The sequence below is a fragment of the Lactuca saligna genome, chromosome 4, assembly GCF_052625555.1.
Source record: "Lactuca saligna cultivar CGN05327 chromosome 4, ASM5262555v1, whole genome shotgun sequence".
Taxonomy (NCBI): domain Eukaryota; kingdom Viridiplantae; phylum Streptophyta; class Magnoliopsida; order Asterales; family Asteraceae; genus Lactuca; species Lactuca saligna.
Genome location: NC_136420.1, coordinates 158,273,045 through 158,286,610, shown reverse-complemented (window position 1 = coordinate 158,286,610; position 13,566 = coordinate 158,273,045).

Sequence of the window (13,566 nt, the reverse complement as noted above, 5' to 3'; positions counted from 1 at the left end):
GAGAATTTTGTGACTTGCGTGTCACTGGGTCGGGATAGTGGTCACGGGGAGAAAGTTAGTGGAATATTTGGGTCATGAGGTGGGTGACAGTTGGGGGCTCAGATGTGGAGCCAAAAGCTGATCCATTACTCAGTCTTGAGGAGGAATATGGGAAAGGAGCTTAGCATGATGATGTCTAAGGACACTTTAGAGAGAGTAAACGATCCAGACGCTCGAAGTCATGATTCGGGCATGTGCATTAGATTTCGGAGGAAGCCGCGGTACGTGTTGCATTAGTATGCCGCCCTTTGAGCTGTTGCATAGGAGGTGGTGTCGGATCCTCATTTGCTGAGGAAAGGTAACGCATGGACCTGAGAGTCTTTGCAAGCAGATCCAGAGCATGTGCGATACATGGAGTAGTGACAAGGTCGTCAAGCGGATTTCCCTAAGTAAGGGAAGAGGAAGGTATGTTGGGGGCTAGTGCAGCATGTGTATACGATTGCAAGCGGAGAACTCGTGAGAGTTGCTCTGAGAGTGACAATGGGTCTCTCAGTCGTTCCGAAATGGATAAAGTGGGCTTCGGATCGGGGACCCGGTGATTCAGGGTTTCATAACCCTTATGGGTCGAGTGATCATTGAGATTTAGAGCAGAGTTGCATCTTGGGTGATTCTCGGTTGCAGGGAGTGGTGGTCAGTACAGAGATCGTGCTTTAGTCGATAGAGCAGATGCAGCAGGTTAATCAGAGGGTAATGATCGTCTAGAGTTGACAGGAAGGTTATGCAGACAGACGCCGTTACAAGCATGTGTTTCAGGTCGGCGAATTCGTACTTCTAACGGTCTCTCCTTGGGAAGGGGTGATTCGGTTCAGGAAGAGGGGCAAGTTGGGGCCCCGATATGTTGGGCCTTTTCGTGAGAATGCGAGGGTAGGACGGGTGGCCTACCGTTTGGAGCTGCCAACGGAATTGGGATGGATCCATGACACTTTTTATGTGTCGCAATTGAAGAAGTGTATAGCAGATGAGTCAGCAGTGGTTCCACTAGAGAACAATTAGGTGGATGCGAGCCTGTGTTACGCCGAGAGGCCAGTGGCCATCAGGGATCGGGAGATCACGGTTCCGAGGAACAAGGAGGTACCTCTGGTATTGATTCAGTGGCAACCTCGGAAGAGATCGGAAGTGTCTAGGGAAGCCGAAACGTGAGATACGGGAGCAGTATTCAGAACTATTTTCAGAGTGAGACTTCGAGGGCGAAGTCTGATTCTAGTGGGGGAGAATTGTAACAGCCCAAAATCTCAAGTATTGTTAAATTGCATTTTGGGGTGTTTTAAAGGAGAGACTCGGCGAGTTGGAGCCAGACTCGGCGAGTAGGGTCGCAGACTTGGTCGCGGGTTCGCGACTGGACTCGACGAGTCCAGATATGGACTCGGCGAGTCGACGCTGTTCAGCGGAAACCCTAGCCGTTCAGTTTTGGGTCGTATATAAGGGATCTTATGCCGTCATTGCTCGTCTTTTGGTCGATTGAGAAGAACCCTAAGCGGCTGTGGCATCTAGAGCAAGCTTGAAGGCCATTGGTAACCTTGAAGGAATTGTTGTGCAAGAAGGAGAAGGGCTTTGGCTAAAGGAACTGCAAGGAATTCGAGTTCTAAAGTTTGGGGACACAGAAGGCACATCATTCAGGTAATAGTTCGGATTACATTCTTCTGTGATTGATGTGTATATGGATTTAGGGTTTATGGAACCCATTTGATGATTAGATGGATTATTACCTTGTTACCCAAACGAATATAACCCTGTATTAGGACCCTTAGAGGTCCAGAAGATCCCAGGTCTGTGCATTTCGGGAATTGGTGAAGGTTTTGGATTGAAATCCTTATGCCTTAGGTTAACATGGGAATTATGAGTCTTGGGGTGTAGCATGAGCACCTAAATGAAGGCCTTTTGTGATGGACCAGCTTAGGAGGACCAGACCTATGATTGGTCGGGACGATTCTGATCTTAGGAAGCAGTTTGATCGACTGCATGGCATGGACTCACCGAGTCGGATGAGCAGACTCGGCAAGTAGCTTGAAGAATAGTTGGGACTCTCCGAGTTGTTCTTCAGACTCGGCGAGTGGAGTCGGGGTGGCCCCGCGATTCTTCCACGAGGAACTCGTCGAGTCAAGAGAGATACTCGACGAGTAGAAAGGGAACATCCAGGAATTTGTGAGGATGACTAGACTCGCCGAGTCGCCAGGGCACTCGCCGAGTCCAGTCGAGATGACCGTTGACCAGAGTTGACCTGTGTGTGATTTCTTAGGGTCAGTTAACGTGGAAGATAAATGTATTAATAAGAGATATATTGTTATAGGGAGCTTGTAGCTCGGCGGATCAGGTGCAAGTGATTTCAGGAGTTGCTAACTTCCAGCATCCACGAGGTGAGTCTTCTCATTATACTGTACCCGGAAGGGTTTGATTGTGTGACCGGAAGGTCGAATATGTTATGTGTTATGTATATATGCTATAAATGGAAAGTTAGTTGCTACGCGTGATATGCATGTTTATATGGGCCGGAAGGCAACGTGTTATGTGACAGAAAGGTCAGGTATGATATATGATATATGTGCTTTATGTGTTAGAGTAAATGTATTATGTGCTTTATATGTTTTTGGGCCGGAAGGCAATATGTTATGGGCCGGAAGGCAATATGTTATGGGCCGGAAGGCAATATACTAAGGGCCGGAAGGCAACACGTTATGGGCCGGAAGGCGATTATCTCATGGGCCGGAAGGCATTGTACAACGGACCGGAAGGTCAGGGCCTGGAAAGGCATATGTGCGTAAGGTGTATATTGGGGAACTCACTAAGCTTCGTGCTTACAGTGTTTTATGTATGTTGTTTCGGGTTCTTTCAGTAACGCGGGATGGCATCGGCTCGATTGTACACACCAAAGAAAGAGTTGTATACTGGAGGATCCTGGTTTTCTACTAAGTGAAAGTGGAACTATGTTTTTGTAATTCAAATGTGTATGAGATTTTAAACAAGTGATTTAATATTAATTTGATTAATTAAATGAAAATTTTGCCTTGAAAATCACGGTGTTACAATAAATTGGGCAGGAAGATAAAGATGCTCCGATCTGATTGTGGTGGTGAGTATCTTAGTATCAAGTTCCATGACTATCTTAAGGAATGTAGAATTGTTTAATAATTGAAGCCACCTAGGACACCGTAGTTGAATGGTGTGGCTAAAAGGAGGAGTTGAACCTTGTTAGATACAGTTCATTTCATGATGATTCGATCCTTGTTACCTATCTCATTCTTGGGGTATGCCTTAGAGAGTGCCGCCCATATCCTTAATCTAGTTCCAACTAAGAAGGTTGCCAAAACACCTCACAAGATGTAGAAAAGGAATGTTTCCTTGTTAGCACACATCAAGGTTTGGGGTTGGCTTTCATAAGACGAGAGACTCACGAATTGCTCGAACCTCGTAGTGAGCCATGTATTTTCATCGGCTACCAGAATAAGTCTTTAGGTATCTCTTCTATAGACCGACTGACAATATTGTCTTCTTTGTGAGGAGAGGGGTTTTACGAAAGAGAGAGAGAGAGAGAGAACTCATATGCCAAGAGGAAAATGGGAGGATAATTGACCTTGAATAGCTTCAAGAATTAAGTGATGAAGTGTCACACCCCAAAACCGAGAACGGCAGAATACGTTCTGGGGTGGAGGACGTCATGTACAGTATCATCACAATTACATAATAGTAAAAGCAAGAAAACAACAACCATTTCATTTACATAGTGAGTTTAATTACAAGTGTGTTTTGTAAGTTTCAACAGACACCAAAAATATAACAAAAATAAGAGATGGATCTTGTATGCTCCATCTTCTCCAAAATGCTGCACCAGTACCTGTCTATCTTTGACCTGAGGATACAAGTTATTTTGAAATCGAATATCAACATAAAGCTGGTGAGTTCATAAGAGTTTAGTGTCATTGTAGTATAAAAGTGGTTGCAAACTTGTAGTATAAAACTAAAATTTTGTATTTATGAGTAATAGAAATTCCTGGAAAATCTTATATTATCCAGAAAGTGCATTTGTAATTCAATCTTTCTAGTGTGTATAAGTAATGTTGTTGAAACCTTCAATTGTAAAAGTGTAGAAATAAATCTCATGTAAGTAATATGGCTGAAGAAAAGTTAAGCTTGCTAACAGTAGTAGTGTTGTAACTTTACTTAGTAATAGATCTTTAATTACTTCGGGATTTTAGTTCAGACTTTAAGTCTTAGTGTATTTCTTTAAATGTAAGTATAACTTCTCATGTGACCAATTGTGAAGTAGTAGAGTACCGATGACCTTCCCGGTCATGCATAGTGAAGTAATGTAGTGCCACCCTGGCCTAGTCGGCTCTGACTGTAGCTAACAGTCGGGATGTAATAGTGTCTGTTCTGTATAGATCTATACATATAGTGTTGCTTCTCTTTCGGGAAACCCTGGTCACACGGTGAAAGTATAGTAGAGTACCTTATAGAGAGATAGTGTGATATACTTAGTATTAGTGAATTCTCTTATAATTTAGTATGATAGACTTTTAGTATAGTAAGTAGAGTGTTCTATTATACTTGCATTAGATTGCAATGTTAACGGATTATGCTGTGTATAACAGTAGTAGAGATAACTAGTGGTAGCCTTAACTATACCTATTATAGTTAAATAGAGTATGTGAATTCCCGCTTCTGATCAATAGTAGTAATGAATAAGATAAAAACATGCATATCTAACATAAATATATATGATATATAATTAAGAATTCAACGACAGTTGGACGGACAACCAATAACCTAAAACCACATCAAACAAGAACAAGAAATAAGGCCAGCTATCGGTCCTAAGTCCTTCAAGTCTTATATATATAAATATATTAATGTAGATATATTTTTATTAAAAGAAAAGTAGTTCAAACATAGTTTTGAAATATTTTAACAACAATTTAACCTTAAAATGCATTTGATAACTAGTTAAAACAGTTTTATTGATGAGTTTCTAAAATTGTAGATTAACCCCTTTTTGATGATAGATTGTAAATCACATATGATTTGATAGTAAAACAGGTAATAATGTACTTGTATCCCCCCCTAAAACATGTAAAAACATTTAAAAGGTTCATTAAGGGGTATGAACTCACCTGAAATGAGTAGAGCGGGTGTGAGTGTCAGGTGAGCGTTTGGTGTCAAGTAAGGACTTGTACACCCTTTATGACCCTAATAACATATGAATACATATGTTTACAAGTAATTAGTGATTTAAACTCTTCTTAAAACATATAGACATCCTAGTGTGATTACAGGTCTTATGGTTGAGTGCTAGAGGGTTAATGAGTTGTATGGAAGGAGTGTATCACCTCACATTGGAGTTTACTCTCCTAAAACCCACCCTAAGTGAGTTTACGGTTCGGAGGCCACATCCCCCATGAGTTTACGACCGTAAACTCATGGGAGGAGTGTTTTTGATTGCTTTCAAGTCTCATGTGGATTTAGAAGTGTTTCTAAGGAATTATACAAGGCTATAGGGGTGTTTAGGGGTCCAACAGCATATTCCCTTGGAGTTTACAGCCCAAACGCCACTCCTTGCGAGTTTACAGCCGTAAGCCTTAGGGTTTGTGGTAGTAAACTCTTGTACACCCCTTTCCTTGATTTCTATGCCTTTGGTTTAATTTCTAACAAATTCTAGTAGAGGTTATAAGGCCTTTTAGGGGTTTAAACTCCCATTTTTCATGATTTAGGGGAGTATACGGCCTAAGCTCATGCTTGGGCCGTGAACTCTACTTTACCCTTCCAATGTATGTGTTTGAGTGATCCAAGTCCGAAATGGCAAGTCCCAAATTCATATCTTAAGTCTAAGGGTGGTTTGGATGAGTTTTTGGACTTGTTTTGCATGATTAAAGGGTGTTTACGGCCTAAGCATGTGCTTGGGCCGTAAACCCTCTTTTACACCCTAAAAATTATTGTTTTGAGGTTTAAACACTTCTAGGTAAATTCCACAACTAGTATCTAAGTTCAAAAGAAGGAAAATCGGGACGTTTGGCACCATTTTAGGTGTTTACGGCCTAAGGAGGTTCTTAGGTCGTAAACTCCCTTTTTATGGCCATTTTGTGTATTTTTGAGCTATTGCAACAATAAATGATGTTTAGAAGTAGTTAGGAATAGAGAACTTACGTTTTGGAGGCCGAAATTTGCGGTTTTGGAGTCGAAATCGAGTTGGAGAGAGAGTAGAGAGAGAGTGAAGCTAGAGTGGTAAAAGAGTTCTAAGAAGTCTTCCACCCTCTTTATATAAGTCTCGGGTGTCGCACCCGGTATACGACATCCCGATGCTAAAGTTAACGATGTTTAAACTTTTTACCCGGGTTACACGGTCGGAATAAAATAACTTTATCCCATTAAATGGAAATGGAATTTACGAGTTATAGTTATTTTGTTACGACGATAATCACATGAAATATAAATAAATAAATAAATAAACATTTATTTATTTGACGATTCCAAATTACAGAACTTTTATAGAATGACGTATTCCGTTAGCGGAAACGGTTACATTTAACGGAACAAACTTTGGGTTGCCACATGAAGAAACCTCAAACACTAGCGCTCAACCTAAGGAGGAAATTCTTGTTGAACCAATTGACAAGTCCTTACCTTTGAGGCATTCCAGTAGAGTTAGAACATCACCTGAGTTTTATGGTTTCCATAATTCTACTGAAGGTGATACGTTTATCAGTGATAGTACACTGGTAAATTTGGATGAACCTAACAACTACAAGGAAGCCATGGCAGGCCTCGAGTCTGCTAAATGGAAAGAGGCGATGGACATCAAAACTCAGTCCATGTATGACAATCAAGTTTGAAACTTGGTTGAAAATGTACCAGGTCGTAATATCTTCAAGAAGAAGACCAACATGGATGGGAAAGTACACACTTATAAGGCGCGATTGGTTGTGAAGGGCTTTACTCAAATTTCTAGAGTTGACTATGGCGAGACCTTCTCACCAGTGTCCAAAATCAAGTCTATAACAGTTATGCTAGCCATAGTTGCATTTCGTGATAATGAAATATGGATAATGGATGTCAAAAATGCTTTTTTTAATGGGAAGTTGGCTAAAGATGTTTACATGAATCAGACAGAGGGCTTTGTTGATGCCAAATACCATAACAGAGTGTGTAAGCTTAAGAAATCCATCTATGGATTGAAACAAGAATCTCATAGATGGAATCTTTGTTTTGATGAGAAAGTCAAAGAGTTTGGATTTTCAAGGACCGAAGATGAGTCCTGCGTATATGTCAAAGCTAGTGGGAGTATAGTTAGCTTTCTGGTATTATATGTGGATGACATACTTCTCATAGGAAACGACATCCTAACCTTGTAGGAGGTTAAGTCCTGCCTTGGGAAGTGTTTCTTTTTGAAGGACCTTGGGGAAGCTGATTACATTCTAGGGATAAGGATATTAAGAAATAGGAGTAAAAGGTTAATAAGACTTAGTCAAAGTACCTACTTGGATAAGGTGTTGAAACGTTTCAACATGGAGAATTCCAATAAAGGTGAATTTCCCATCCAGAGCAATACCAAACTGAGCAAGGCTTAGAGTCCGACAACTGATGAAAAAATAGTGGATATGGGACAACTACCATATGCCTCCGCTGTTGGCTCAATCATGTACACTATGACGTGTATGTTGGATAAGGTGTCTAAGTCCATAACTTATTTGGTATATACTTGACCCGACCGGCATGGTCCATTTGGGTTGCATCTCATCCAAACTATTATGGATAATTTTATGAGAGTTATACACATATGTTTATTAATATATTATGAGTTATAATATATTAATATGAAGTTACGTTATTTAATTAGTTTTAGTCTTAAATTAATTATGAATTAATTTAGAGATTAAAAGGAATACTAATTAAATTATGGGCTATTTGTTTTATATAGTGTGGGCTAATACTCATTTGTTAATGGGCTAGGCTTATGTGGAAGTCCATGGATGATCCATGGAGATTTTAACCCATGGATCCTTGGAAAAGGAAAAGACATGGGTTATTAGGGTTTCACCCTAACCATGCACACTATATAAGCATGCTTATGGAGCATGAAATGGAGCCTAAGAGAAAAATAGTGAACTAGTGTGTGTGTGTGTGTATGTGTGTGGCCAATTTTATACAAGGTGTATACTCTCTCAAAGTTTTCCAAGAGTTTGTGGTGTTTGTGATTCCATTTGAGGCATTCACACTATTGGTGCTTGGCCCTCAAACTCCTTAGAACCAAACTCACCAAAAGGTATGTAATCTCTTCTAACTCTTTTATGTTGAAATGTTCCCCATGCCATGTTAGATAGGTTATAAACCTTGGAAAATTATTATTTTGCATGTATTTAGACAAACATGGATCCAAGGTTTATTAGGGTTGCATGCACACTTAGGAAGTGTTAGATTGCTCAAAACCCAACAGTGGTATCAGAGCCTAGGCTTGCTTGTTTGATACTTGATGCAAAATAGTGAAAAAAGTCGAAATCGTTGCTGTCAGCATGGTGGACTCACCGAGTCCATTGGGGGGACTCGACGAGTCCATGGCAAACTTCAACCTACTCGGCGAGTAAGTTCATGCACTCGACGAGTAGGATCGAAAGAGTGCAGATTCTCGACTTTTGCTACTGGAAATGGACTAGAAACATTACCCTAAACTGTTTTGGTGTTATAAAACTTATTTTAGTTGGTGTAATGGTTGTTCTAATCCATTTGCAATAGCATATATCAAAATTCCATGATTTTATGTGTTCATATAATTCTTGAATTTTTGATGATCATGTTCATGTTCTTATGAATTTAGAAAATGATAGGAATTATTTGCTGAATTGTTTAGGATTAATTCTTTATCATTTATGTGTTTTAATGGAGTCCATAATTTGTCCTCAAGTTATGGATTACCAAAGGTCACTTTCATTTAACACACACTTAAAACACATAAGTTACATGAAAATGAAGAGTCTTCATTTTTATGAACCTTTAATTCATAAGTTATGAAATGAAGAGTTTTGCAAAGTTACAAAACTTGCCCTCAAGTTTTGGAATTTGTAAAGTTTCACACACTTTAATAAACTTTAATTCCAAACCTTAGAGTTTTAATAGTTAAAATTCAACCTTTATACTATTTATAACATTAATGGTTAATTATTATATATATGTATAAGAATAAGTCGTTTTACCGTTAGTAGGCCTCATTCACGAAGCCGGTCTATAAGGTGGGTATAAGGTTGTTGCCTATAAAATGGCGACTTAATGGGTGTATACTCTCACCCACCGCTTGCTTGATCGGTGGAGGGTCGTTAGCCGAATGGGTAGAACAATGACTTTAAATCCTCATTAAAAGTATAATGAATATTATAAAATAACTAAACTCTTTTAATTCCCAATCTTAGTTATTTTAGGAAAAATGTGAACATGGTGCTAGTCCATGGAATTCACACTTTGTACCTTACCAAGTCGTTGGTGGAGCGTGTGTGGTTAACCGGCACACTAACTAGGACTAGTAAGGATCACGAAGGGTGACTTAATGTTTGTCATAGATCAATGGAGCGTGTGTGGTTAACCGGCACATTGATTAGGTGATAATATTAAGAGTACCAAGTGAATTAGCATGGTTATTCACACCTTGTTTTGTGATCATCGGCATCCCAGTCACAAAACTTGAAGGGCACAATCGAGATTGAAACATGCCATTGAAAAGTTCAATGAATATCAAAAGAATCTAGGAATTTCAAATCCAATTAAACCTAATAAATCATTTCGTTTTCATGGTGGAAATTGGTGAATCGTCATTCACCTACCTTTCAAATATATTATTACTTAGATTACGGCATCCCTCTTCTAAGTGTAATATATTGTGATTGGATCCTAGCCTTAATATTACATTTGGGTGTCTTATTAAGGATCCTAAATATCTAATCTAAACTTACTTTCTTCTTTCAGATGTCTTCCAACACTAATGCTTCAGGCTCTAACCCAACTGGTTCTTTCTCTCTCATGAATCTTTGTGGGAGGGTCATCTTTGATGGTTCCAACTTCATGGATTGGATTAGGAACATCAGGATGGTTACTCGTTACGAGGACAAGGAATATGTCCTCGATAAGGAGTTAAAAGAACTTGATGAGTCTACTGCTACTCCTGAGGAGATCGCTGAATTCAGGACTCATGAGAGAGATGCTACTAAGGTGGCATGTATCATGATGGCCACGATGACAGCCGAGCTCTAAAAGTCGTATGAAGATTTCTACCCTTTTGAGATGCACCAAGACCTGATGGAAAGGTACCATCAGAGTGCTCGTCAGGAGCGGTATGAAATAATCTCCTCCATAATAACTACCCGCATGAAGGATGGTGAATCCGTCACGGGCCACATGCAGAAGATGCAAAGGTATGTGGACCGTTTGCTGAAGCTGAATGTTAACATCCCCGAGGAGTTGGCAATTGACATCATTTTGCACTCCTTGCCTTCTTGTTATGATCATTTTCGAATGACATATCATATGAACAAGGAGGAAGTTACCCTCAGCAAGCTTCAAGGACTCTTGAAGACCGCTGAAACCGGTCTTAAGGGTAAAGCGGTTGTTACCGCTACTACTCCTACTCCAACTTCTACCCCTGTTTTAGCTATTGGGCAAGGCAAAGGGAAAAAGAGGAAGCACCCTTCGAAGGGTACCAAGGGAAAGTCTCTTGAAGGCTCCTCATCAAAGACTAAGAACGGTTCTGTCACTCCTTCTGCCATTCCCAAGGATGCTGAATGCTTTTATTGCCATGAAAAGGCACACTGGAAGCGAAACTGCCCTAAGTACTTGCAGGATCTAAAGGATGGGAAAGTGAAACCCACCTATGCAGGTATTTACACTATATTGTCTAATTACTCAACATATTCTAACTCTTGGGTGCTTGATACAGGATGTGGTATTCACATATGTTCTGATTTGCAGGGCCTAAGAAGAAGTGAGGATGTGGAGCACGGGAAGATAAACTTAATCATGGGGAATAGGAAGGCTTCACCTGTTTCCAAGATTGGAGTTTATACTTTGTTGCTTAATAATGGGTTAAAATTAGATTTGAATAAATATGTGTACTCGTCTGAAATGGCGAGGAATATTATTTCTTTTCATGCTTTGTACAAACAAGGTTTTACCTTTTCATTTGATAATGAATGTGGAGGTATTAATGCTTTCTTTAATAATGTGTTTTATTTTAAAGCATTACCTTGTGATGGCGTGTATGAAACTGTGTCGATTGTAGACAACTTAGGAAATAATGTGTTGTATATTGATTCTTCTACTAGCCTAGATAAAGCATCATTGTGGCATTGTCGTATTGGACATGTAAACAAGAAACGCATAAGACAACTCCAAAAGAGTGGAGTCTTGGAATCATTTGACCTCAAATCAGATGATAGTTGTGAATCTTGTCTACTTGGAAAAATGACAAAATCACCCTTCACTGGAACTTGTGAGAGGGGTGAAGGTTTGTTGGACCTAATACATACTGATGTATGTGGGCCATTCAAAACCGCCACAAGGGATGCTAATCGGTATTATGTGACTTTTATTGATGATTTTAGTAGATATGGGTATGTCTACTTAATCAAACACAAGTCTGAAACCTTTGAAAGGTTTAAGGAATTCAAGCAGGAAGTAGAAAATCAATTGGGCAGGAACATTAAGATGCTTCGATCCGATCGAGGTGGTGAGTATCTTAGTACCGAGTTCCTTGACTACCTTAAGGAGTGTGGGATTGTCTCACAATTGACTCCTCCCAGGACACCACAACTGAATGGTGTAGCTGAGAGGCGTAATCGAACCTTGTTGGACATGGTTCGCTCTATGATGAGTCGAGTTTCGTTACCAATCTCTTTTTGGGGGTATGCCTTAGAGACTGCCGCCCATATCCTTAATCTAGTCCCTACAAAGAAGGTTACCAAAACACCTCATGAGATGTGGACTGGGAAGGTTCCCAATTTGGACCACATCAAAATTTGGGGTTGCGAAGTCTTCGTGAGGCGCGAAACTCATGATAAGCTTGAACCCCAAAGTGAAAGTTGTATTTTCATCGGCTACCCACAGAAATCCTTCAGTTACCTCTTCTACAGACCCAGTGAGAATGTGGTTTTTGTAGCACGAAGAGGGATCTTTCACGAGAAAGAATTTATAAGCCAAGAAGACAGTGGGAGGCAGATTGATCTTGAAGAAATTCAAGAATCAATTGGTGAAGGAACCTCAGACACTAGCAATCAACCTGAGGAGGAAACTCCTGTTGATCCAGCTGACGAGTCTGTACCTCCGAGGCGTTCCACACGGGTTAGGAACACACCTTCGTTTTATTATGGTTTTCATATTACTACGGAAGGTGATACGTTTATTAGTGATAGTACACTAGTAAATTTGGATGAACCTAGCAGTGTTAAGGAAGCCATGGCAGGCCCGGAGTCTGCTAAATGGGAGGAGGCTATGGACAGCAAGATACCGTCCATGTATGACAATCAAGTTTGGAACTTGGTTGACAATGTACCAGGCCGTAAAACAGTCGGGTGCAAATGGATCTTCAAGAAGAAGACAGACATGGAAGGAAAAGTGCATACTTATAAGGCTTGACTGGTTGCGAAGGGTTTTACTCAAACTCAAGGTGTTGATTATGATGAAACCTTTTCGCCGGTAGCAAAGATTAAGTCTATTAGGGTTATGTTAGCCATTGCAGCATTTCATGATTATGAAATATGGCAAATGGATGTCAAAACCGCTTTCCTTAATGGAAAGTTGGCTGAGGATATGTACATGAATCAGCCAGAGGGTTTTGTCAATGCAGAGTACCCTAATAGAGTATGCAAGCTTGAGAAATCCATTTATGGATTAAAACAAGCATCTCGTAGCTGGAATCTTTGTTTTGATGAGAAGGTAAAAGAGTTTGGCTTCTTGAGAAGCGAAGATGAGTCTTGCGTGTATGTCAGAGCTAGTGGGAGTATAGTTAGCTTCTTGGTACTGTATGTGGATGACATACTACTCATTGGAAATGACATCCCAACCTTGCAGGATGTTAAGTCCTGGCTTGGGAAGTGCTTTGCTATGAAGGACCTAGGGGAGGCTACCTATATCCTAGGGATAAGGATATTAAGAGAAAGGAGTAGAAGACTAATTGGACTTAGTCAGAGTATCTACTTGGATAAGGTGTTGAAAAGGTTCAACATGGAGAATTCCAAGAAAGGAGATTTACCGATCCAAAGCAATACCAAACTGAGTAAGACTCAAAGTCCGAGTACAGAGGCAGAGATAGCTGAGATGAGCCAATTACCGTATGCTTCCGCAGTTGGCTCGATCATGTATGCTATGACTTGTACCCGTCCTGATGTGGCATTTGCTTTGAGCATGGTAAGCAGGTTTCAGGGGAACCCTGGCAAGGCTCATTGGACCGCGGTAAAGAACATTCTCAAGTACCTGCGGAGGACTAAGGATTGGATCCTTACCCTTGGTGGCAGTGATGACTTGAGAATATTAGGGTATAGTGATGCTGGTTTTCAGACTGAT